Source organism: Callorhinus ursinus, unplaced genomic scaffold (genome assembly GCF_003265705.2).
Source record: "Callorhinus ursinus isolate GAN/ISIS: 27379988/994484 unplaced genomic scaffold, GSC_fseal_2.0 scaffold26, whole genome shotgun sequence".
NCBI classification, from domain to species: Eukaryota; Metazoa; Chordata; class Mammalia; order Carnivora; family Otariidae; genus Callorhinus; species Callorhinus ursinus.
The window spans coordinates 24,110,537-24,132,265 of record NW_027397088.1 but is presented as its reverse complement, the minus strand read 5'-3'; the positions used below and the strand labels follow the sequence as shown (position 1 = coordinate 24,132,265).

Here is a 21,729-nt window from a genome sequence, read left to right as displayed (position 1 = left end):
TGTTTCAGCTGTAAGGTATTGCTTTTCTAATGCTTAAGGAATAAGCAGCTACAAGCTCAAAACCTACTACAGAAAACGAACATGAGGTTCCTTTTTCCCCCAGCTCTCCAGGCAACACATATTACTCTGGAAACCAAATGTAAAGCTGAACTGTGAAGGAAGGGTATGAAGCTTTGAAATCAGCTGCCTCCTTTTAATGATAAGTGTGCCTCCCAGTGGGATGGATCAATTAGGTAGTGATTGCAGAGTCCTTTAAAAATCACAGCACTGCGTATCTCTGGCATTAATCCTGGAATAGACTGGTGTGTTAAACATTTTTCCTGGACCTAATATTCATCCTTTAGGAGTGTCTTTCAATTCTGCCGCTTCCTTTTTGTTCAAACCTGCCCTCGATCTAGGCTTATCATTCCCTTCTAACGAGTCCCCCCCCGTTACCTCTGAACTATCTCCTCCGCAAACCACAATTTATATCACAGGAGAACCACAAGAAAAATCTTAAAATAGTTTTTTTTTTTTAAACTTCTCTCTCCTGCAAGGCCTTCAGTGGCCACATGGAACCCATCATTTTACATCCAAACAACTTGTTCAAGCAGCAAAGCAGTAAACTGGAAAGAACTCCACTTGAGAGATGTTCTGATTTTCCTTACTCTAGTGCTCAAGGTCATCACCACGCTATGCAATCACATATCCCCCCTGCCACAACCTTCAGTGAACCTTCCACTTCAAAGCAACTTAGCACAGGGGTTCAAAGCATGGCTTCTGGTGCTAGACCTCTGGAGTGTGCATTCTGCCTCTGCTTCTTGCTCGTTGTGAGACCTAGTCCACAGGGCTCAGCCTCTCTGGACCACACTTTCCAATAAAAGTACCCACCTCACTGGGTCACTCTGGGGATTAAATGAATTAGCACAGAAAAAGTGCTTAGAACACCACCTATGCCTCCAGCAAGCATGAAATAAACAGGGACTTTCCTTACTGCTGTATCCTCGGTGCCTATGACAGCGCTCAGCACAGAGACGGGGAAACTGAGGCATGCAGGGGTGACGTGACTTGCCCCGGAGCATGCCAATCATAAGAGTCTGAGCTGAAAACCCCCAGGTTACGGGGCTGGGGGCTGAGCCTGCCCGTCTGACTACCACATTACGCTGTATCCGCCTCGTCTCCTGGCTTTTGACACAACAGGGACTCCTTCAGTGTTGCTCAAATTGTTTACTAAAATATCATTAACATTCTGAATTCAGGCCCTTTTCACACACTGTACTCCTGGCCTGGAAAATTCGCCTCTCCAACAAGTATCTCCCCCCCCCCCCCCGTTTCTTATCGGCGCTGTGTCCCAAAGTGTTCTCGTCCTCTTCGGAATTTTTATGGCACTTTAATGGCCCCTAAAACTCACCGGCACTGACCACATCCTGTCTTGTAATGTAACTTGTCTTTTTTATGCACCTCTTGCTCCAACAAGACTGTAAATCCATTGAGGATGGACCGTGTTTGCCTTCTGGCTCTTTGTGTTCCTGGCAGGGACTGGGATGGCGCCTTGCCCAGACCAGACTCTCCTTAAATGTTTGCTCATTGATAAACCTCATTCTCACCGCTGCCCCTTTTTGGGCTGCAGCACACCCTGCCCCTCTCTCCGGACTGTGCGCAGAGGAAGAGCTTGGGAGCTGGAGGGTCATAACCTGCGTCCGCCCTACCGTACCTGTGTGTGGGGGTTCTGCACCCGGTTCTTCCAGGGCAGAGGGCATATCTGACAGAACTGCATCCTTTTCTGGAAGTTCAAGGAAACCTAGACAGGCATCTCTTCCTTCTCCCTGAACTTGGATCCGATTGAGACTTAGACACAGGAGGCAGGCAGAAGAAAACCAAAACATCACCTAAAGTACTGGAAATGCAGACAGACTTGCAGGATAGGAAAAGGCCAGGTTGGAGAGTGTGCCTTACGTCTGTGGACCAAGTGATAGGCTGATCCCGACCCTCCAGCACGAGGCAGACTCACCCACCCGGTCAAAAGCAGCGCTGGACCACCACTGGCCTCCCCCAGAGCACATTGCCCCAGCACAATTTCATGTGTGAAAAAAATGCAGGACATGCAGGCAGCTGGCTCCAAAGGGGAGGGAAAGGGGCTCCATGGAGCATGCTCGGAGCCATCTTTCAAATACACCAATCAGCTAAGTCACTCTTCACCCACTGAGGAGTCCGAGTGAAGGAGCAATGACGACAGGAGCATTTCTCCAATGTGTGGAAACATAAAACCAAGAGATTCCCCACACGCCAGCCTCTGTCTTCGCCCACTGGGCTTAACCATCACAGCCATGGTCAACCAGAAGTGAGGTCACCTTCTCAGGGAGAAAGGTCAACAGCCTACTAGAGCAATCTGTCCCACTTTCCTGGGACCATTCCCCCACTGTGAAGCACTGTTCCTGAGCGGATCCCCCTAAGGCCGGTCATGGGAAGCTGAGGTTTTGTTTTGGAATTAATCAGAACAGTACATTAATTAAATTAACCCCAAGGCCACCTGCTATGGGTTGAATTTTGTCCCCTTAAAAAAATCTGTTGAAGTCCTAACACACAGCATCTCCGACTATGATCATATTTGGAAATGTGACTGTATTATTATAAATGTGATTAGCTAACTTAAAATGAGGCCATAGGGGAGTAAGGTGAGCCTGTCATGCAATATGACTGGTGTCCTTATAGGAAGACACAGAGACAGAATGTAGGGGAGACAGAGGCGGAGACTGGAGTGACGTGTCAAGACGAGGCACACCAAAGACAACTGTCACCAGAAGCGAGAAAGACACGAGCAGATTCTCCCTCAGAGTCCTCGGAAGGAACCAACCCTGCTGACGTCTCAGTTTTAAACTTCTAACCCCCAGCAGCATGAGAGAGTAAGTTTCTGTTGTTTAATACCGCCCTGGTTGTGGTACTTTGTTCACGGCAGCCCCAGGAAATGAATACACCGCACAATGCCCAAGATCAACAGTTGACGCTACCTCAGCCCAAATTATGGGCAGACACGTTCTCGGCATGCCCCATCAAGCATCAAAGAAAAATGCTTCATTAAGCAATTGGTCATCCTCGGGAATAATAATTTCCACAGCTGAATTCTGAGAAATCTTTAATTTCTTGTTTCCAAGTGCTTATTCTTCCCCCCCAGATATTAAAATAAGAATTCAATGAATTAGGAAATAATTAAGAAAAAGATATGTTGCAGAAATACAGAGGCCCTCAGAAAGCTTGTTTTCACTTCCATTTTACATGCAAGCAGATTTGTGTGTGTGTGCTGTGGAAAGAAATCTACCAGACATCAATACTGCGCTAAATTAATTTTGAAATCTGTCAGCCTCCAGCCATCCTTAGACCATTTTCAGTCCAGGTATATATGCACATTCCATTTTGCTCAATTCACATTAGTATATGCATTCGTACATTTTACCGCACCACACTGTAATAACCATCGTTAGTAGTTAGGGTTCTATAGCATTTTCCTGTCAAATATAGGTTGTTTACCCATCCTCTGCTTCTTGGGCCTTGAAATATTTTTCCGTCTTTGCCCATTATAAATGACACATCTTTGTATTTTTTAATTCTCTTAGAATATTTCCTTAGGCTATTTTCCAAAAGATATTACCGGGTGAACTTTCAGTATGTTTCATATCACCATGGTTCGCTTAAAAAGACTAATGCAGTTGACCATACCACAATGTCATCAGAAGGATTTAAGTATTTTTAAAGTTTCATTTGGCAAATGTATAATACCAAACATTATATCCTTCCTCATAAACCTTGAAAACATCTTATTTTTTTAGATTTTATTTAAATTCAAGTTAGTTAACATATAATGTATTATTAGTTTCAGGGGTACAGAAAACATTTTAAAAATTGGCATTATGGGGGCGCCTGGCTGGCTCCGTTGGTGGAGCATGTGACCCTTGATCTTAAGGTCATGAGTTTGAGCCCCACGTTGGGCATAGACATTACTTAAAACTACTTAAAATAAAAAAAAAAAAACCAACCTTGGCATTATAACCAAATAACTTAGGCAGCTAAACTACATTTGTTTCCTGCCCCAGCACAAGAGTAACTTCTCCCATATATCTGACACATAAAGTCCTTGGGAAAATTCTTAGCTATTTTTATGAGACTTCCACTTTACTTGTGTAGCTAAGATTCACCAGACAGTTCTACTGTCACGAACTCTAAAACAGTAGGACTTGAGAGGAGACTGGCTGTTTCAATAATGAGCAAAAGATAAAAGGATGGTGTGATCTGGTGTCAGAAAAGATACCCAGCTAAATCTAACTCAGGCAAAACCTACTGTGTCTTCCATTAAAAAGAAGAAGAAGAAGAAGATGATTATGGATTTGGTTTTCTTTTTTCTTTCTTTCTTTTTTTCTTCCCTTCTGGGGGGATAATTTTGGGGAAAAAAGGAAGGTATAAAGAACAAATTTTAACTTATGCATGCCAAGATAACTCAATGGGGAAATTTTTCAACAGATGGTTCTGGAACAACTGGATATCCACATCAAAAGAATGAATTTGAGCCTTTTCTTAACACCATATGCAAAAATTAACTCAAGATGGATCATAACCTAAATGTAAGACCTCAAACTATAAAATTTTTAGCAGAAAGCATAGGAGCAAATCCTAACTTTAGGTTAGGCGATGGTTTCTCATGAAGCATAAGTAACAAAAATAAATAAATAAATAAATAAATTGAAGTTTGTCAATTTCAAATTTTGTGTATCAAAAGACATCATTAAGAAAGCACAACCCACAGAGTGGGGGAAAATATTTGCAAATCACATACCTGTCAAGGGGCTTGTATCCACAATATATAAAGAACTCTTACAAAGATAAATAATCCAATTTAAAAATGAACAAAGAATTTGTAGACACATTTACCCAAAGAAAAATATACAAATGGCTAATGAACACATGAAAAATTGTTCAACATCATTAGTGATTAGAGAAATGCAAGCTAAGACTGTGATGAGATGCCACTTCACCCCCACCAGAATGGCTAAAGTGAAAAAGACAGAGTAACAAATGTTGAAGAGAATGTGGAAACATTAACACGCTCACACGCTGCTGGTCAGAATATAAAGTGGTCCGGTGACTCTGACAAACACATGCCCATGCAAAAAACCTGTACATGAGTGTTCATGGAAGCATCATGCTTACTAGCCAAAAAGTGGAAAAAACCCAAATGTCCATTAAAGGATGAATATATAAACAAAACATGGTATAGCCATACAACGGAATGTTATTCACCCATTGAAAGAAATGAAGTACCGTCGCATGCTTTAACAAGGAGGGACCTTGAAAACATTATGCTCAGTGAAAGAAGCAAGCCCCAAAAGACTGTATATTATGACATCATTTGTGCAAAGTGTCCAGAATAGACATATCCAAAGACAGAAAGCAGATTAATGGTTGCCTGGGGTGGGGGTGAGGTAGGGAAACTGGAACAGGGAGGGACTACTAATGGGTACAGAGTTTCTTTTTGAGGTATGGACTATGTTCTAAAATTAGATTGTGGTAAATGACTATACAACTCTGAAAATACTACAAACCACTGAAGTAAATACTTTCAGTGGGTGAATATTATGGTGTATGAAATATATCTCAGTAAAGCTGCAAAAAAATGTTTGTTTTGTGCCTAATCCCATCATCAGCGATAATATTCTTAACATCTGCCGTGTTTATAAACATTGCAGCCCTCCCTCAGTGAGGGTTTAGTGAGTGCTAAAGGGGGAAGTCATAGGAGTGTAATGATTAGACCAGAGGCAAGTTATCTTTTCTTCTCTGCATATTAAGGCGAGTTGATTTATTATCCACATTTTCATCACAGGCATAAGATGGTAATATGGAGATTTATTGGTTAAGCCAAGACCCAGGTCATAATCACTGACTTCCCTCCTCTTTACCCAGCCAATCCAACTCCTTCAAGGGAACACCTGAGTCCACTTGTTTCTCTCCATCCAATTTCTACTGCTCTGAAGGCAACATCATTTCTCACCAAGATTGTTAGAACAGCCCCTCCAACCCTTTGCCCTGCCCACACCCTTGTGCCCTTGATACCCATCTCCCATGTGGCAACTAGAGTAATCTCTCTCCTGTTTAAAGCGCTCAGTGTCTCCTCTTAATTTAGACTGCAGTTAAAATTCCCTTCAAGTGCACTCCCAGTTCCCCTTCACCAGCCTACTACTTCTCATTCTTCAGGAATCATTTGGACGCACTCCCTGCAAAAGTCTTTCCTCAGTGTCATGGCTCCAAGTGCCCTTGCTAAGAGCTGCCGCAGAATCCTGTATTTCCCCCATGATAAGTTAACACTTACTGCATTAACTGGGAATTGGCTACTTACTCTCCTCAGTTCCCCACTTATGTGCTAAGAGGCTTTGGGCAAGTTACTTAACCGCTCCATGCTTCATTTTCTCCCATGAAACATGGAGATAAAAACAGCACCTACCTGATAGATTTGCTACGAGGATTAAAAGAGATAGTATTTGTGAATCACTAAAAACAGGGACTGGCACATTGTAAATATGACATTTAAGTGTTTTGTGAAAGTGTCTTATACATCTATAGACTGTCAGTCCCAGGAAAGTTTTTAAAATCTTATTCACTATTGAATCCCCTATAAATTTTGTTAAGTGGACAACTACATCAATCAATTAACCAAGCAAATGTATAGGTAATTCAAAGCTAGCTCATAGTCTCAAGACCCAGGGGAGAGAGTGGATACTAAATGAAACAAGTTTCCAAAGAAAGCAAGAGAAGAGAGAAGCCAAAACAAAGGCAACAGTTTAAATTAGTGGAGAAAGGCTAAGTGATTCAATAAATAAAACTCGGATCATTGGTTAACCATTTGGAAAAAACTGAAATGAGAATCCCTTCACAGCAGGAAAGTAATTCCCTATGCAACTATTAATTGGAAAAGAAAATCTTAAAAGAACCATGAGAAAACAAAACTCAATATTTGAGGTGTGGTAGAACGTTACAAGCATGACACAGGAGAGTGATATTTACCGACATGGAAAGATGTTCTCTATAAGTTGAGAGCTCTATAGCTGAGTTGTTCACATCCAGCCTCTGGAGGCAGACTGCCTTGGTCCATATCCCAATTCTGCCGCTAACTGTTAGGTAACTTTGGACAGGTTACTTAGCTTCTCTGGGCCTCCCTCTCCTCATCTAGGAAATGGAGATTATCATCACAATAGCAACCACATAAGGTGTTAGGAGGATTGGGTTAGCCTGTTGATGGGTATTAAGGAGGGCACGTATTGAATGGAGCACTGGGTGTTATATGCAAACAATGACTCATGGAACACTGCATCAAAAACTAATGATGTAATGTATGGTGACTAACATAACATAATAAAATAATTTAAAAAAAAATTAAAAATAAAGGTGTTATGAGGATTAAATGGGGTAACATTTGCATATCAAAAATAATAAATAACGATGCCTGGCTGAACCTATTTTTATAAGATAGATTTTATATAAAATTCTGTCAGCTGGTTATGAACCTATTTTTATAAGACAGGTTTATATGAAATTATGTTAGCTGGTCATACCTCAAAGGTGGGATTATAGGTATCTAAGTTTTTCTTCCTTTTAACTGTATCTTCTGATTATTCTACAATGAGTACACACTACTTTTAAAATAAGAAAAAAAACCTACAAAAGTGATTCTTAACTTTCAAAAATTATTTTAAAAGTCTCATTGTAGAATATTTGCCATGGGGAGCCTGGGTGGCTCAGTTGGTTAAGCATCTGACTCTTGATTTCAGCTCAGGTCATGATCTCAGGGTCATGAGATTGAGCCCCATGTCAGGCTCTGCACTGGGCATGAAATCTGCTTAAGATTCTCTCTCTCCCTCTCCCCCTCCCCACCCCTTTCTCTCTTTCTCTCAATTAAAAAAAAAACAAAACAGAGTAGCCATCATGCAAAAAATATTCATGATCTATTGTAAGAGGAAAAGGAGATGCATGAAATAGTATGTATGGAATAATTTCCAGTGTGTAAAAAATATTTACTGTAAAGATACATACAATCATGCATGGAAAAAACAAAGAGTTTACAATGTTAGCAATGATCATCCTTTAAAAATCTTTTAAAGTCTTGTCAAATTATATGTGACTTTATTTTCTCCCTTGTGTGTTTTCTTATATTTCTAAATTTTCCAATATGGATATGATTACTTGTGAAGCCAGAAAAAAAAATGTGATTTTTTTTAAAAAAAGAAACAGCATGGACCTTAGTCAAGGTAAAAGGTAGATTCTCATCTGAAACAGGGAAGAAAGAATGGGTATAGATTTAGAGGTAGAAGGGAAGGAAGTGTTGGGGAGGAAGAATTTTCTCTGACTTTTGAGGTCCTTCCAGCTGGAGTAAGAATCAAATTGACATGAGACAGATTAACAGGAGAAAATCAAATCTAATAGTGTATGTATGGAGAATCCACACAGACATGGAAATTCCAAAAACAGGCAATAAGACTTATATGAGCTAAGGAGAGGGTAAGGGTCTGAGGATACCAAGGGTGGAGAAAGACTACTAGCAGGATGAAAAGGGGTGTTTGGAAAACACAGGTGCCCTCTTATGTACAGAAGTTTCTTAGGTAAAGAGGAATCTTTGTTACTAGCTCTCTTCTTCGGAAAGTAGGCAGTTGAGGAAGACGTAAAGAGCTTTTTCTGAATCTGCTGGGTTTGGATTGTTTTTAACTTAATGTTCACACCAAAGTGGCCCATCTTGGGTTGAACTGCCCTTGGCCCTTACAGAAGCAAAAAAAATCACATGTGATGGTCTGTATTTTCTCTGAAGTGGGAGGTAAGCTACAGAGAGAATGGTTTCAGCTATGACATAGTTGTGGGGAATGAAACAGGACTAATTGAGATAGGTTAAAAAAAATGTGTGAGGGACGCCTGGGTGGCTCAGTTGGCTGAGTGTCTGCCTTCAGCTCAGGTCATGATCCCAGGGTTCTGGGATCAAGTTCCGCATTGGCTACTTGCTCAGTGGGGAACCTGCTTCTCCCTCTGCCTCTGCCTGCCAATCCCCCTGCTTGTGCTCTCTCTCTCTCTCCCTCCCTCTCTCTCTCTCAAAAAAAAAAAAATCTTAAAAAAAATGTGTGAGCCAAGCTGAAGGAGCTACCATGTTGAAAAAACCTAACGTAATAACAGTGTAGGTGTGAGCCTTCTGCCCCCGCTCCCCACACCTGGGGCTCAGACGCACAGGTCAGGAGTCAGATTCACACAAGGCTGATGAGAGGGTACAAAGGACATACATCATGCCTAGCAGAAGGTCTAGAGGTTAAAAAACAAAATATTAACAGCAGTTATTTGTGGCTGTTGGAATTACAGTTGGATTTTTTTGTTTCCTTCTTTAACTTTACTTGCCTTTTTTGCAATTGGCGGATATTGTTCATTACATTTTTTGACAGAAAAATAGATGAAATTATTAAACAATGCAAGCAAATCTATAAAAGTAAATCCTCCTTCCAAAATTTATCATCTAGCTTAGATCTCAGGATTTGACACACACACACACACACACACGCACACACACACACACACACAAAATTATCATCTAGCAATACCACTTGTTAACATTTTGGCCAACATCTTTTTCTCTAGCACATGTACACGTACGTGGCAGATTCTGTCCCCTATGATCTGCTCTACAAGTCAGAATACAATTGGTCATAACCCTTAATTCTTTTTTCCTCCCAGTATTTGCTCAAATCCACATATGCCACATTAGGAGAGCCGCTCTTAAATTCTTGCCAGCCACCAAAGTGTCTGAAAAATCTCAGGGGCTTTCTCATTCCAAAGGGCATAAATTTTGCTATTGATACCAGGAACTGTGGGACTTGGAAAATGTCGTTAATCCAATATATGCTGTTCATTTCGTTACCATGAGATGTCAGTGAGGACTGGTCCTGCACAGTTTGACAGGTGTGACTATTACACCAAATGGTCCGTGTTCACCCCTGTCCTCACCTGTCCTGCAAGGGTATCTGGGCTTAAGCTCCCAAGTTAGAGTTTTCCCTTCTGCAGTCAACACTCTGCGTAGGATGACAGTTGTCCCAGGGTGTTTGGGTCTGAAGACACTGACTACAAAGAAAAACTATTACTGATTGGAAAAGACCACATGCTGGGCTCAAACCAACCCTCTCTCTATTCTTAGGTGCTTGTGTTGAGTCCAAGTCACCACCCTGTCCTCAAGGTGATTTTATTTTGGAGAGTCTGCAAAATAATTCTTGTTTCTGTGTTTTTGTTTTTGAGAGAGAGAGAATGCGCGCTCACATGTGAGTGAGAAGGGGCTGCAGGAAAAGGAGAGAAAATCTTAAGCAGACTCCATGCTCAGTCTGTGGGCTCAATCTCATGACCCTGAGATCATGACCTGAGCCAAAATCAAGGGCTGGATGCTTAAGTGACTGAGCCACCCAGGCGCCCCACTTCCCTACTAATTCTACACCCAGCACTTTCCCTATTGCACTATCACACCAACTGGAGGACTACTGCTTATTTACATATGTATATGTCTTATTTCTAGCTAAAACTTTTTCATAAAGTGGACAGCATACAGTATTTATCTCTGTATAGTGGTAGGCTGGAGCAAACTCACATCTGCTCACAAGAGCCAATAGTTAAATTTTCAGAAATATTGTGAGCTGATTGTTAAAACAGCCATTATCTAAAGCCAAATTATATAAATGTACAATTAAATATATTGACAGCAAACTTAGTAATACTCAAAACTCATCACTTCTAAGTTACCATATTTAACAGTTATCTATGTACTTGAGGTTCTTTACATCTATTGTATCTGTGTGTTGGAAACACTGTATAATTGTGTGCTACTGAGTAGCTCTTCCCAACTTTGTGTTCAGTGATGTAATGTTGGTAGCTTGAAATCAGCCGTGGTAGGTAGGGGTATTTGCACTATGAAAATCAACAAACACTGGTGGTTTAACCTTTACTGGCTTGGCACTGATGTCTGTATTCTCAGCAGCTAGAATATCATGATGCCCAATAAATGGTGGATGGATGGGTGGATGGATGGATGGATGGATGGTGACTAGATGGGTGGATGGATGGGTGGGTGGGTGGATGGATGGATGGATTGTTGGATGAGTGGATGGATGGGTGGGTGGATGGATGGATTGGTGGATGGGTGGATGGATGGATGACTAGATGGGTGGGTGGATGGATGGATGGGTGGGTGGGTGGATGGGTGGGTGGGTGGATGGATGGAAGAATGATGGGACAGAATAATGGAAGAGGGGAGAGTAGTAGAGGCTTGGAGACAGGAATAATAGCCATGAGAGGATGCTGGCTAGGTGGGGTATTTAGTATTCTGCCTTTACCTTACAGAGCCTCCCTAGCCAACAACCTCAGTTGTTCTATTTCCTCCTTTCATAGGTTTCTCATGTTGTATTCTTACATGTTGTGCAAAAGAGTACAACATAATACAGAAAAGGTGACCACCCTATTTCTGAATTGTATGTTGCTTCATCACATTTCAAAAGAGCCATAAATTTTGCCTTCTGGTTCATTCCACTGGAGATAGTGGTGTAGCAATGCACACTGCAGAACACAGGAAGCCCCACGTTTACCATTCACTACATACTGATACTGGCTCCAGAGGAAGGTAAGCAAGGGTGGAGTCCTTCTGTGGCAAGGTTTTCTTTACCACAAGTTCCGTTCCCATACACCATCTTATTCCAGTGAGTATACAGAAAAGGGAACTAAACATTACTACTAAAGCTGACTGTGTTCTTTGTACTTGGGCTCAGTGAAAATCATCCAAGGAGCCAGGTCTGAACTTCTTTTTCTCATCCAATCTTCCTAATGTCCCCTCCCGTGAAATATCCCTTATCCCCCTTTTAAATGTTTCTCTTAAGAGTCTTTTATGTTGTTTTCTTTTAGTGCATTAAAAAGAGGAGAGAAACTAGGGAAAAAGAACTAGGAGTGGAAGCCTGCAACAAAGTGATGGAGAAACATTTATTATTGTTATAAACACCTTGCTTTGGAATTCCTTACTAAACAGCTTTCAAGGGGATTCTTTGATGAAAGTCTTATCTATGTCAATAAAATTTGAAGCCCCCCCCCAGTAGTTGGCAGATAACATCTTGTCTGGACACCTATTCAATTGTAAATCTCATGGATTAGATGATTGATTTACATGAGAAAATATCTACTTGTCCCCCTCTCTCCAGGGCCTGGGGTCTGGAGATGACACAAATCCTTCCACACCTGAAAACCACTGGCAGGCCCTGGGTGCTAATGGCCTTCCCCCCAAAGTGGGAGGTGGGATAAATCTCATTATAGGTGCAAAAGGGTGCTCCCAAGCTCCTGACGCCCCAGGACCACCCACAGTTCTCTTGGGTTACATTCTCCTACTTCTGAGCTGATATGAACCTTCTGCAGCCTCTGATCACTGAGGAGTTGAGAAATCACAGGGACTCAGTTACTCACTCATTTAGAAAATGTCTGTGGAAGTGCTGGTTCCCATCAGACCTGAAACTTCAAACAGAGCTCAACGTGGAGTAGATCAGGCTGGCTGAAAAAATCATAAAATATGACCTAGATCCTGCAGCTTCGAGTTGTATGCCTGGACAATGTTCTGGGAAACGGCCGCATTCACAGAAAATAAGAGATTTGAGAGATCAGCCGCAGCGGGGCAAACCCTCCTCACCCAGTCCCGTTCCCTTTGCCCATTAGATAGCTGAATGTTGGGGCTTTTTTTTTTTTTTTTTTTTAACGTGGATACATTTTCTTTCATGTATATGGCGCTCTTCAGTCATCCATAGAAGAACCTCCCTGGCGCGAGTTTTCACAATGTTGGCTCAGCTGCTCTTGCAAAGGATTTGGCTTGCCCCAGCGACTCAGCCACATGGCTGCCTCTTCACTTAGTTTCTGGGCCCTTAACCTCCCCATCAGAAAAGGGAGGACAGTCACACTGACTTCCTTTTTTTTTTTAAAGGTTTTTTTTTTTAAGATTTTATTTATTTATTTGAGAGAGAGAGAATGAGAGATACAAAGCACAAGCAGGAAGAGGGTCAGAGGGAGAAGCAGACTCCCTGCCGAGCAGGGAGCCCGATGCGGGATTCGATGCGGGATTCGATGCGGGACTCGATGCGGGACTCGATGCGGGACTCGATGCGGGACTCGATGCGGGACTCGATGCGGGACTCGATCCAGGGACTCCAGCATCATGACCTGAGCCGAAAGCAGTCCCTTAACCGACTGAGCCACCGAGGTGCCCCAAAAAGAAACTCATCTATCATTCTGACCTATCTCCAGCAGCCGCCCCTTCTGTGGGGTGGGCCCGTGCACCTCAGAGCTTAACCTGAGGGAAAAGGGGGAAATCCTGCCCTCCTGAATTCTTGCTACCCGGCTTCTGATGTCTGAGGGCCCTTCAGCTCAGGGGGTTAGTGAAACTCCTGCCCTATCACCACCATGGGTTTCCATGATGGAAGATGGGAAATTGCCCGTTATAGTGCCTTTGGCTTCTGGCAAGTCCCCCCTGGAAGAGGCCCACGCACTCACCTTCACTGCCCCCTGCCCCTTTTCCTCCAAATTTGCTTGTTTATTTATAGGCAGAGCTGAGAAGCCCCCCACCGGCCAGAGCCAAACATTCCACAAAACGTGACCCTCGAGGCAGCCTGAGAAACACTGAGACCCTTCCAGGCGGAGGCACAGCCCCGCACTCCCCCTGCACCCTACACCCTAATGCTGGACCTGTGGGGATTAGGGTTGACGACGCGCGTGCCTGGGAAAATGAGACAAGTCCCTCAAATCCGCGGTAGAAACAACTTTGAAAGCCTTCAGCCTCAGGACAGTTTCATGAGGTTTGAGTTTTGGTCTTGTGCTGCGTGTTTTTTGGAGGCTTGGCTGCTTTCCGCTCATCTCCACCTCGAGCTGCAGGGTGTTTTCCTTCTTGCTTCGTCCCCCTCCTCCCCGGGCCCCAGCACACTCTCTGGTCTACACCCTTGTTTATAAGTCGCGGTTCCCCGGTTCCGCTGGGCTTGCGGTCTCAGAGAGGATGGGCGGCCCTCCACCGTGAGCTCCTGCACCAGGTTGAGTTCTAGCAAAGGAAAAGAAAGGTCTGGCTTTGAGGAGGTAAGGCGGAGGGCCTGACGCAGGGTGAGGAGACGAAACAATTGTTTTCACGCTCTCAGCTGACAGAGATCAGAGCGCAGGCACCAGAGGGAACAGAGGGGAGGGCAACCCCGGGTCTCAAAGTCAAGACCCACTGCTGATAACAAAGCTTCTCCACGGGCAACCTGAGCTCACACTTAAAGGGGGAATTTTTTTTTTTTTTGAAGTATGCAGACTGATTAATAAGTCCCAGCTCCCCGGCACAATCACTGGAGAGAGGAGGCTGAGCGCCTCCCCGCCCGCGTTTTGGCACCTGCCGGGCCCTTGCGTTTGGAATCAAGGCAGCCCCTTCTTGGTTTTTCCTTCCTCTCTCTTCTCTTTTTCCTTCCTTCCTTCCTCCCTCCCTCCCTCCCTCCCTCCTTCCTTCCTTCCTTCCTTCCTTCCTTCCTTCCTTCCTTCCTTCCTTCCTTCCTTCCTTCCCTTTCCCCTCCTTCCCCTCTCCTCCAGCTAGTCTTCTCTTGCAAGAGAAAAAAAAGGTAGTTCTTTTCTTCACCCAGGTTCACAGGTCACATGGAACGGCGGAGAATCAGAGTTGGATCATCCTCTTCCCCCACCAGCTTGGTGGAGGGTTTGGGCTGTTCGCTTATGCAGCGGTGGAAGCTCACGTACCGCTGCTGGGTTAACGCTAGGTGGGGCATACTGGGGAGAGCCAGAGGCAGGGAAAGATGGCATTTTACTCCATCCAGGGCCTCCGGCGCAGGATTGGGCCCTAATTCAGTGCAGAGAACACAGGGCGTTATCCTTTTTTTTTTTTTTTTTTACTCTAGGTCTTTGTTTTCACTGGCCCTCTTTATTGCGATTTATACTTCAAAACAAAACACGGAAGGAGGAAGGAGAGTACCAGGAAGCAAAGGAGGAGTGGGAATTTCTTAGTCTAGAATTCTCCATTTGGTCCCTCTAAATAGACTCTGTGCATGGAGGTCTTCCTCCTGCCACACAAAGCAGGCTGGAAGCTCATCCAAGGTGGGCTGGGAACCTGGGGAGGAAGACTTTCGGCATCTTAAGGGCTTGTTCAGGGCTCGTCTCTGCCCTGGACACAGGACACCCAGAGCCGATTTTCTGAACTTCTTGGAGGGCTGAAATTTCAAATCCATGAGTGTCTCTGGATAGTCTCCCATGGAACCTTAAAGCACAAACAAAGCAAACAATAAACACCCCTCCCCGCAAAAAAGAGATGCAGTCTGGACGTATTTTCCTTCCAAAAGTAAAATATTCTGCCCTTCCCTCATGCTTCTTCTTTCTCTCTCCTTCTGTTAGCAAATCCTCTTGCTCAACCCTACTACACCCCAACGGTGAAAACCAGAAACAGAGAAGACTCTTAACTCATGCTCCAACTAAAATCCATTGTGCTTATTTTTTATCACACCTTCTTGAGGCATTGATGAAGGTGTTTTGCAGTGACTGGAACATCCCAGCCACCAGAGCCAGCCCAGGAATGAATGCCCTGAGGCCAACGAAGTGCCTAGAAGACCACACCCCACATGTCCCCTTCCCTGCCCATGATGGTGCACTGAACACATACAGATCCCCAGCCGTGACTACGCACTCTGTGCCCTTCTCTCTTGCACATACGCCCCCCCCCGCACACATGCACACACATAGACACACACACCCCCTCTCCCTGTAAGACTCTCGGTGTCCTCTTGCCAGCAGAGAAGCTGGTTATGAAGGCTTGAGCCAGCCAACACCCTCAGCTGCTCGCATCTGAGATTAATCTCTCCCATTCTTTTTTCCAAACCCTCATTGTTTGTTTGTTTTTTTAGGATTTTATTTATTTATTTGGAAGAGCAAGTGAGACCTGGGGGGGGGAGGGGCAGAGGGAGAGGGAGAAGCAGGCTTCCTGCTGAGCAGGGAGCCCTACCCGGGATTTGATCCCAGACCCTGAGATCATAACCTGAGCTGAAGGCAGACACTTAACCAACTGAACCATCCGGGTGCCCCAAACCCTCGTCTCTTGAGTTACTAGCTTCTCTCCCAATGAGTTTTTCCGAGTTTGTTCTGCAACAGTGTTGGCAAACCCAGCCAGGAGCTTTGCTTTCGATTTATCCAGCCCCCTTGGCATTCCCCGGGAGGGAACAGTTGGCCGGAGCACCGGGGCTCTCCCATTCGTTAGTGGCTGTGATGGATGGATGGCTAACACTACCTTCTTTCCTCTTTGTTGTTGTTTTTTTTTGGGGGGGGGGGTGTAGTCACTGAAAGATCTTTTGACCCAAATTATTTTTCTGTGCTCTGTAAAATCAAAGTCTCGTAGACATACACATATCAAAAAGAAGCCATGGTGGGAAGAGTTTTCAAACACATTTGGCCCAAATCAGAACATAATCATTTTTAAATCCTTTTTTATTGCCATCCCCACAAAGAAGAAATTTTGAGGAGAAGAATAACAGGTCAAGAGATAAACGGGTCACAACCCGCAGAACTAGTACTTGCAAAGGGATGGAGCTACCAGGCCTTCCCTCTGCGATGCCCAGCCATCGTGGGCCCCCGGCTGCCATATGCTTTTCCAGGGTCCCCTGCTCCTGATCCCTGGCCTACAAGGCCTGCCGTGTTCCTGCCCTGCTTAACGGGGGGTCTGCAGCAATGGTCTTTAACTGTCTAGGTTTTTGAAACCCAAAGTAAATTTTGGAAAACCATATACCCTTGCATATCTAAAATTTTTTGTCATAAGTTTTAAAAGTTACAAAGGATATATAATATAAATAAATAAGTAAATATATATATATACACACACGTACATATATATATCTCCATCATCCACATAAAAAAAATAAATGATCCTATTCTTTGAGATTTGGAAATGTTTTACATTTTTTTCTTTTTCTTGCTGAATTTGTATTTCTATTCGGTGACCCCCACCCCAATGGAATTTTATCCTAATTGTTAAGGCAACTTCTCAGATAAATTGTAACATTTCATTTTATACTTGTCACAAGAGAAACACCCCTGGGAGAGCCACTGAAACTATTTGGTAACTAGTAAGACATTTAATAGGGGAAAGAAACGGTATTTAAGGGGCGCCTGGGTGGCTCAGTTGGTTAAGCGACTGCCTTCGGCTCAGGTCATGATCCCGGAGTCCTGGGATCGAGCCCCGCATCAGGCTCCCGGCTCAGTGGGGAGCCTGCTTCTCCCTCTGACTCTTTCCCCTCTCATGCTGTTTCTCTCTCTCTCTCTCTCTCGCTCTCTAATAAATAAATAAATAAAATCTTTTAAAAAAGAAAGAAATGATATTTAGATGATCATTAATGTATTAGACTCTGTTTTCTAGGAATTTCTAGATGAGATCATTAGGCTCACTCTAAGACTGTAAGTTAGGCAGATAGGATCAATCAATATTTCAGACGGACTCTTATTTCATTAAAATCTATTAGAAAATTGATAGTATATTTTATTAGAAATGCTGGATACATCCCAGAAGGTGATGCTGATTCCATCACTCCATGAAGGTTTACTCTGGCCCAAAAGTGGGACAATTTCCCGTCTTACAATATAATGTATTTTTATACCTGAAAGTCTTTTTCGATCATTCTATCACAACTCTCTGCCAGAAAAAAAATGTGCATGTGTATGTATCATTTTCCCATGACTCAATCAGATTCTCCCACCTCCTTAGGGCTTTTACCACTGGGCTTAGGCAGATTCAGAGATTACCAGTTGCCTCTGTTTTTGACAAGCAGGTCCAGATTGAATAACTCTGAGTCAGGTTAAATAAAGACAGCCTTGCCAATGGGATCTTCCAGGAAACCAACAAACAGATCAAATCATGGCATTTCTGGGATTGGGGTCTTGAAACTCCAACTGCATTCTCCAACCATTCCAATGACTGCCAGTCTATTTGCACTGTGGTTGCAGGCTCTTGGTTTTCAAGGCTACCACGGAGCTGGGGAAGAAGAGGTGGGGATAGCACAAATCACCATTTTTTCCAGTGTTCCCTTTTGCTTTTGCAGAAGAGATGGTTTCTGAAGATTCTTACTCCACCATCTTCTCTGATATCCCAACTGATTCTCCCAGCTTTTTCTCAATCATATGCCAAAGATGTAATAATGACTTACCACCAAAAATCATGCTTATTCATCTATCATTAACAACTCAATGAGATCCTCTTTCCGTTCTTTGAAAATGGCTGGAAAACCTGTGATTTGCCAAAGGATTGAGTCCCGGTCATTTACTGTCATCTATGTTTTAAATAACAGTACTGCATACTGTCCCTTGGGTTGGCACCCAGTGGTTCATGTACCACCGAGCAATCTCCCATGATAAGATTTAGGATGGGGAGAGGTATGTCTTGCTTTCAAAGTTCAGAAAGTCACACTTTCTCATCTGGCCTCCTTTTGGTGGAAGGAAATGCCCTTTTGGGTCTAGAGTCACAGTCTAGGAAGGAGCATTGTAACTCCCCCTAAAACCTCCCCTAAATTTCCCAAAGTCAGGAAGGACTGGTTCTCTCTGCCCTCTGAGTTTCCTTTCTTGACCGCTTCTGCACCTTCCTACAGCTCCCGTGCCAAGAAGGTGGTCCTGAGGTTAGAAGGGGGGAAGAGGGGCACACTGCACAGTGATCCCTGGTAACTATTTGAAAGTGGGTTATAGAGCCACAGAGAAGGATTCCTGTCTCGATTCACGTCATCAAAACCGTAGGAGGTATATGTTATTATCAGCGGAGTCATAGGGTTTCTATACTGGAGAGGCTTTGGAATTACATTCTGGTTGAGACAGAAGGTACAGGCTAGCGACTGAGCCTTGAAGTTGTGCTTGTATAGTATTATACAAGGTATTGTTTGTATAGTTGTGTTTGTATAGTATAGATGAAGTATTGATAAAGATTGTGTTTTAGTTTGGGGCAGCTTGAGGAGAGAGGGCTGAACTCAGATTATTATTTTGCAGAGTCATATTCAATAACTTCCATCAAAGTGCTGGCGTAGCGAAGCCAGGATCAAAATTCAGTTCTGTCAAATCCCAGAACCAGTGCCTTTTATGCCATTTTATAAAGTCACTAGTTGCGGGTTCACCACTCCCAGCAGTCAGACCCTTAGCCCAGGGCTATTTCTTACAAACCATACCCAGCGTGAGTCTTGCCATAGAGACCATTTTTGCTGGGCTCTTCTCCCTCCTTCCAGAGCAGAGTGAGCAGATGCATTCACTGGGCAATTATCTTCATTGTTTTCAGTCCTACTGGAGAGAACCATCCAGGGCTTTGGTCAGCCTGTTCTGCATCCTTCCCCAGCACCTGCCACAAATGTATTCCTTCAACTGAGAGATACACCTAAAACTGGGGAATGCCTTCAGGAAGGCTTCCAGAGCCTCTGCGCTGTCATCCCACAAGGTGGGATCTCCTCTCGGCAACCTGAAAACAAGAATGTCATTAAAAACCGTGTTCCTTGAGTCTCAGCTCCTTGGTCATGGCATTCTGCCATTAGACACATTTTAAGTGCATTTTTACAGGCCAAGGTACCCAAAGAGAAGATTATTTCTGGCTTTGTGGGGTTTTTTTTTTTTTTTTACCTTCTTTTTCTTTCTTGATTCCAACCATTCCTTGGTTTCAATTCCTCTCTCCTATTTGGTTCTTCTTTCTGTTTCTGGACACTTTACCCCTAGTTATTTCAGATTCTTTTCCCTGCTCTGAAGTGTTTGTATCTGAAAATCAGAAACACTTTCTAGAGGGACTGGGAAATTCTCCAGAAGTGGGGACAGAGAAGGGATTGTGAAGCTCATCCACTATTGGAATGAAAACCCATATTGGATGATGACATTTTCCCACTAGTATGGCTTCCTCCTTTAAGCACTTCACAGATGGAAGTTCCTTTTTCAAAAGAGCAAGGCTTGCAAAAAATGCTTAAAATTAATAAATAAAAAGTTGATCATTCTAAATTTTCATGCCACATGTTGGTATTTATATGTTCAGCACAATACATGCACACCTACACATTTACTTAAATGTTTCCCACTGGACCTGAAATACACTAGACATTTATGATTATTTTTCAAATGGCTAGATGGATAAATGACTGACTGAATGAATGAATGAATGACCACAGGAGCCGGTGAGTAAAGTTCCTCAAAGCAAGGATGAGGATTCACATGTCTTTGAAATTTGAACCCCTGGGGATAGCACAAAGTGGGTACCAACTGTTTAGGGTAGTATAAAAGCTTTGCCAAGTTCCCACGCCTTTGACTTGATGAGGTTCTGTTGTTACACTTAGCCCAGGTTGTCACAAACAGTCTTAGCAACGAAAGAGTTGGCTCATACTGGCTCACCTTACTTTTGTTCTCTACCCCAAATCTGGTTATCAGAGCTGTTTGCCTCAGTCCCTGAAAAAGCAAGGTCCTTTGGTTGTCGTTCCAGACTCCCATCTTCCGAGTTAGTCGAACTACTCCCTGTAACCTACAGCCCTTTAATTCCCCCTCACTGACTGCCTAGCTGTGCACACTGAGCTTCCTGAGCCCTGGTCTTTCTATTCTAGTACAGATTTGAAGAGGCTCAGAATAGGCCACCCAAAAATATGCCACATTGGCATTAGGATTATTTTTAGCTGACGGCAATTGAGAAACAGAAGACACGGAGAACTCTCTGCCCTCTCCCTTCCTGCCTAAAAGCAGGGCAGGCAGTCCCCTTTGCAAAGGTCTGCTCTCTCCCACCGGGGCAAGAAGAAGGACTCTTCATCACTGAAGACCACTTTTATCACTGGAGACAGATGAGCGTGCAAACAGACATTATTAAACAGCCCTTATTGATCACTCACATCCTGGCCTCCTCCCCCAACTTTACCACCTCTAGGAGCCCAGACCCTCTCCTTTTCCTTTGTCTAATCACTGATCCACAGCTTCTTGCTCTTCATTAAAATAATATATAGACCGAGTCAACCACTTCTCTGGGATTTCGACTTCTTTTCCACGAAGCCTCTCTGCATATAGAAATATTAATACAATTTCTATGCCCTTTCTCCTGTTAACCTGTCTTGTGTCAGTTGAATTCACAGGTCCTAGTTAAAGACCTAAGAGGATAGAGGAAAGGGGTGTTTTCTCCTGCCCTATAGATTCTAGGGTGAATTCTCCAGTAAAACTTTTGCCCTCTTGTATTCGATTCACACTAGAGCTTTTGGCCATTCATTTCGTCACTGTTACTCATTTTATTTTATTTATTTTTATTTTTTAAAGATTTTATTTATTTATTCATGAGAGCCAGAGAGAGAGAGAGAGAGAGAGGCAGAAGGGGAAGCAGGCTTCCCGCTGAGCAGGGAGCCCTATGCGGGACTCGATCCCAGGACCCTGGGATCATGACCTGAGCCGAAGGCAGACGCTCAACCATCTGAGCCACCCAGGTGCCCACTGTTACTCATTTTAAAAAATGCAAATTGATCAATGACTTTCTTCCTGGTAATATCCCAGGAGTTTGGAGATACAAAGTTTAAGGGGAAAGAGTCCCTGCCCTTGAGGAGGGAAGGGCAAGGGTGAAATATGTACATAAATAAATGGGTGGACCAAGGAAGTAAGATGAGCATTTGCACCTGGAGATATAAGAGAAGCTTCGTGGAGGTGGTAGCCCTCAAACCAAGCTCTGGAAGATGAGTGGATGGG

General features: G+C 43.5%; 1 protein-coding gene across 4 annotated transcripts in view; it reads left to right on the top strand.

Annotated features, from left to right (window-relative positions):
* Positions 1-21,729, top strand: part of RIPOR2 (RHO family interacting cell polarization regulator 2) — a 223,248-nt gene that overhangs the window by 86,629 nt on the left and 114,890 nt on the right. Inside the window, exon 1 of one of the 4 annotated variants that reach the window (XM_025890887.2) lies at positions 14,041-14,124. The exons of the other annotated variants lie outside the window; for them this stretch is intronic. The gene's annotated coding sequence lies outside the window, so the exon portion shown is untranslated. Of the gene's footprint in view, positions 1-14,040; positions 14,125-21,729 lie in introns of those variants that run through there. 4 annotated transcript variants of the gene reach the window in all.